We start from the raw sequence: 5,932 nt of genomic DNA, 5'->3' as shown, positions 1-5,932 counted from the left end.
TCAGATAAAGAAATGGGAAGTAAACAGGCTAAAGAAAGTTGTAATTGGATTATGAGGATCTTTAACCACCTATATTTTGCCAGGGTCATCATTTCAACCAACTGTCAACTTTGTATTTGTGGGGTGATATCCTGCAGGAGTCTGAATCCCCCTTTTGTCACACCACCTCTTTTCCTCCTGTGTTCCAGACTCTCTGTGTCTGTGAGTCATGATACATTTCAGTGGCCTTTTCCTCACATTCCTGTTCATCTTCTCCCTGGGCCCAAAGAACATTCTTTCATTGCTGCTGTTACCATATTTGGCTTGAGCACCAATTCTTTACTAGGCACAGTATTCATTAGTGAGGTGAAAGCTAGCCTGTGCAAAGGCCCAAGAGACAAGCAAGTTCAACCTAAGGGAAAGAAAACAGGCCACAGGGGCTTGGGAGTTTGCTTTGGTTTCAGTCCATCACTGTTTTGGAGGCATGTCAGAAGCTGGATAAGGCATAGAAAAAGAGTTGGAGATAAACTGAATGAGGGAGCTTTCATAAACTGACAGATAAACAGAAAGAAGGGAAGGGGGGGGGACAAAAGGAGAAACACACAGCTAACAAAATATATTGCATGAAGAGCATGGAGAGAATAAAAGATTGTAGAGTGAGGAAGGAGTGAGAGAGAATGAGAATGAAATGGAGTAATAAGTCCAGAGAGGAAAAAGGCTTAAAAACAAAGATACATAGAGAGGTCAACAGGAAAAGCAGAATGAAATGTAGAGAAAAGGAGATGAACAAAATGAACTGGAGAAAAGTGATGATTATGGTGATGATGATGATGATGATAGCCAACTATTTTCAATATTCTGTATGTACATTATCTCATTTGATTTTCACTACAACCCTTGAGAGGTAGGTACTAAAAATAATGTCCCCATTTTACAGATGAAGAAACTAAGGCTCAGAGAGGCTAAGTGAATTATTGTCCATGGTCTCACAGTGATGGTGGGAAGTGGAATTTTAACTCAGTTCTCCCCTGACTCCCGGTGCTGCATTCCATCCTCTATTCCATGCAGCCTCTCTATGCACCAGAGAACAGTATGAAGAATAAAGATGCCTAGAAAAAAGGAAGCATGACAGAAAGGATCAGAGAAATGTAGAAATATAGGGAGGGAGAAAAGTCAAGACAGAATGATCTATTCTAAGAAACAAATGCTTCTGGAGTACTGAGTGTGTACCATGTCCAAAGCATGATCCATACAAAGAGAGATGTAGGAGAGACTGGGAAAATTATTTCATAGAAGAGGTCTGAGAGAGATGGAGAATAAGAAGAGAGACAAAAAGAGCAAACATTATAAACAGTGTGGAATAAGAGAAGGCAGTAGAGCTCCTCATTCTCCATCACAACAGCAAAAACCTTTGAACTACATTCCAAATTCAGGAGAGCATCAATAAAGAAAGATGATGGGAAAGCAGGATTCCCAGTGACTTTAGCTGTCAGAAACTCAAATCTTCTTAGACCTCTAAGAATTAGAGACCTCAAGCCTCTGATGTCATAAATTGCTGGTGTTGCCTTGGTAACTTGACAGGGTTCCCCCCTCTGTGATGTCACAGACAGCTGGTGTTACCTTGAGAACCATACAGGAAACACTGCTTTGCTGGGTAGCTGCATCTGAAATCTGGGGACCAAATCTGAATGTGATCTGTAGGACTTCCAAATCTGATAGCTTGATGTGACCTCACTTTACTAAGGGCTATTCTTTGAACTCAGAACAAGGCCCTATTTATTGAATTCCAGTGCTATGCTGAGGTTTGGAGAAAACAAGAGCTATGAGTAGTGAGGAATTGGTGATTAGAAGGCAATCAGGTATGGGCAAGCAGAGGAGGAAAAGGGAAATGCTGAGGAAATTAGGAGAAGGATGAATCGGATTTGGAACTAGAGGAGGTCACTGGAAATGCAGAAAAGAGGTAACTCACAAGAATAGAAAAGAGAAAGGATGGATTGGAGTTGGAGATCTGAGCTAACCAGGCGGAGAACAGGAAGGAATTCCGCAATGTCAGGAGATAGTATCATTTGGTAGCAGAGGGAGAAGAACAGAGACTGTGAATTGGAGTAAGGACAGAAATGAAAAAGGGCCTAGAAGGAGCTTCGCTTTTCCTCTTTCCCTTCATAAATCTCCCTAAGACCAAGAGTTTGGAAGATAAAGGACAAGGAGAGGATTGGAAAAGGGCAAAATCCTATGTAAATAGAGCTAAAACTGAATAAGAGGAGAGGAAAAGAGTGTATGTGGGAGGAAATAATAGAAGGGGATCAGGGCCTTTTCTGGATAAAGCAGAGATGGGAGAGCCTCTAAAGAGATTTTGGGAGATTTGCCAAGAGTGAAGAATAGTAGAGACTGAGAAGGATAGAGAAGGGAGGTTAATTCGTTGGGTCCCTGGTTGAGTGATACTAGTTTCCAAGAAAAGTCAATATATGGGAACTAGAAACAACATCCTCAACACATCTCCCCTGCAAATCACAAAATCGTAGTTTATTAGACACCTTCATGTACACAGTTGGTTACAAATAAAGGGTTCATAAATTAATTACAAGTCCACTTTAATCTCCCCATCCCCAATCAGGTGAATGATAGGAAAGTCAGCATTTCCAGAAGAAATCAAAAGGCAGAACGTGGCACAGATTACTTGTCTAGAAGATGTTTGTCTCCTATAAAGTATAAGTGTGGGAGATAGACATGGATAGATGTCTAGTTCTCCACTGTTGATGGAGCCAAAGACATCTAGGAATAGAAGAGGAGAAATTACAGAACAACACATACTCGGCAAGATCTACCAAAAGAGATCCAGAGAACAGAAAAGAGAGAGGGAAGAGATGCACCAAGAAAGGAATTTCAGCCCAGTCTAGTTGTGAAGAATGAGGAAGACAGCTGAGTGGGGGTGGAATTCTAGGAAAGAAGGCATTAAAAAACCCTGGAGAGGGTTTTGGCTATAATTTGAGCAGGTAGGGCAAGCTGGAAGCATGATGGTCAGAGAAAAACAGCAAGAAAGCAAGCCATGGGGACGGTGGCTGAGGGATCGTGGAGGCTGCACATGCTGTCAGCTACCACTGTAGACTTGGGCAGCTCATATTTTGCAGCAGGCGACAGGCTGTCGACACGGCGGTCCTTTACCTCACCGTTAGAAACTCATTTCATTGATTTTTCCATCTTTCTTCTCTGGCTCCTCATATTAAGCTGAGCTATCCCACCACCCACTTGCCCTGAGCCCCCTGCCTCCCTAGAGAAGCCTGAAAATCTGCTAACCTACCTTTCTTCATTCTTGACCCTCACCTTTCCTGGCAAAAGAGGGGTGGAGTTAGGATTCAGCAGTGCTCTCCCCTTTCACACATGCTTCCTCCCTTCTCAGCCCATTAATTATGATGGGGTTCAATAATGGATACAAGGGCAGCTCAGTTCCATCCCTCTAAAATTCAAGTAATGTCTGCCTTGTCTTCTTCAACTTCCACGGATAAGAAAAGACCAAAGGAAAGGGACCCTTCCTCCACACTGACACATGCAGAGTTATGTGAATAACGAAGCCTAGGTTTGTGTCTGTGAACAAGCGTTATGTAGGCTTTATGCAGCTATTGTTGTCCTGGGTGCATATTACATATGTCTGTGAGAGGTATTTGTCATAGGATGTGACAGAGCTATTTTCTGTAAACATGATGTGGGATCTAATATACATATGTGTGTAACATGGCTATGTGTAGCATGTTTATGTCCATGGTATACAGTGAAGTAGAATTTGTATGTGAGTGCTGTATTGCTTACATAGGCAGTTTATTCCCTTTCTTAAAAATCACAATCCCACTCTTGAGCAACTAATTACCTTTAAGGCAAAGACTAAGCTAAAATGTTATATAGGTCAGACCCCCCCCCAAATCTGGCTTCAGAATAGAGAGGCACAGGGGTTAGTGTGGGGAGAACTAGATTAGGTATCCCAGGAGAATTAGGTTGACTGTCATTTCCACCCCCAAATTCCTCTCTTCTCATTCTGACCAGTTGGTCCTCCCTCGTCTTGATTCTGATGTCCAGACCCCCGTACCTTTGATTCTGGCCTGTCAGTCTTGTCAGTCTCTGTCCGGCAGATTATATTTCTCTCATTGGATATCTATCTAAGATAGATAGATAGATATAGATATATACATCTCTCTCTCTCTCTCTACATATATATATGGATCTCTCCATCACTGGCTCTCTCTAGCACTGGGTTTTGCTTGTGTCTCCCTTTCTCTGTAGTATTGTTTATCTTTGTCTAGCTCAGATTCTCTCTGGGTTGTTAGTGACCAAAAGAACCCTATGTCATCCTCTGACCTCCCCTCTCCACCATCTTCCTGTAAGGACTGCATAACAGTTATTGCAAAAGCAAAAAACCTGGGGTTCAAGGGAGAGGGAGTGGGCAAGAGATTTGAAAAGGAGAAAGAAGGGAGAGAAAAATGAATATGGCAGACAAAGGATGAGAGAGGGATTAAGAATTGGAATAATCATATTTGTATTGTGTTTTATTGTTTACAAAGCTCTTTCACATACATTATGTGAAACAACAATCTTGTGAGATAAGGCTGAGCTGGAAGGGAGGAGAAACAAACAGAATGTGGCAGAGACTGGGAGTGGTAGAACTGAGAAAGCAAGTAATATAAGGATGGGGTAAGGCCAAAAGAAATGGCCCAATTGTGGTGGAAAAGAAAGGAGTAAGAATCGGGTAGGAGAGGGATCAGATAGATTGGGGATGTTGGTACCTCCTGGGAAGTAGAAGAAAGCCTGGAGGGAGGAGGGAAGGGAGAGGAAGGGGAGGGCCAGAGACCAGGGACCAGCTCCCTGGTCGGCTGTCTGCACCCCCTCCTCCCTGTGTCAATCCCAGGTTCAAGCCTTGCTGGGTTTGACCCTTGTGGGAGGAACTGAAGTGGCAAATTAATGACGATAATGAAGTCACTGCTCCTTGTTTGTCTTTGCTAGTTTCCCCTTGAGATTTGTCCTCTGGCCAGACTAGGCAAAAGAGGGAGGAGGGGGAGAGGAATGGAGGAAAAGAAAGGGGAAGAATGGACATGGATAAAGGAAAGGGGAAATGGGGAGTGAGGGGAAGGAGTCAGGAGATGGAGAAGAGGAAGGAGAAGCACCTGGAGGAAAAGAAAGGAAGAGGCATCTAGGGAAGGAAAAGGGGAGGGAGCACAGAAAGCATTGTGGAGCAAAGCAGAAAAGGGAAACAGAGAAATGGAGGGAGAAGGAAATTGGGAGCTGAGAAATGGCGAGCCAGAGGGAAAGAATGTGGCCCGGGGAGGAGTGGCTGGCTGAGCCCAGGGGGCGGGGCTCCATCTCCATCTCTAATGGCTGTGAAATGAGGTGAGCTCCATTAGAGGCCTCGCTGCGAGAGTGTAACGAGATCACACTCATTAGGGCTGGGCCGATCCCAGTAATTACATCCACCCCAAACACACCCATACCAGGCAGTACACAGGCACACAGCCACACATGGTGTAAGTTGCTTCTTGACAACACAAGGACAAGACAGAGAAATTACAAGGACGCATACATTCCCAAATCCACGAGCTGTCAGGAACACTGATACATGACACAATCACAGAGTGATGTCCAAGTGCTCTGTGATAGACAATACACGTAGCCATAAACCTGTGGCAAAGATGTACACATAATTGGGATAGAGTCATATGAGTAAGTGAAACTTCCACCCATGTGGACATACACGCTCCTGTGATCTCTCAAACTGGATATAGATATATACACAGCCATCCATACATACTTAGACCCACAGATTTACTCAAATAGGACAAATCATACACAGGCTCTGAAATAGCTTCATCCTGAGAAAGAATGTATCTGGTCTGAATGCTTCTAGCAACTTCAAGCTAGAAGAAAAATATACCAGCAACATAACAGTGCCACATTTGAACTCAGAGATACC

The sequence above is a fragment of the Petaurus breviceps genome, unplaced genomic scaffold (assembly GCF_028583685.1).
Source record: "Petaurus breviceps papuanus isolate PSGF00001 unplaced genomic scaffold, PetGlider_PUasm1.0 37, whole genome shotgun sequence".
Classification (NCBI taxonomy): domain Eukaryota; kingdom Metazoa; phylum Chordata; class Mammalia; order Diprotodontia; family Petauridae; genus Petaurus; species Petaurus breviceps.
Note: the sequence above shows the minus strand (reverse complement) of the source record.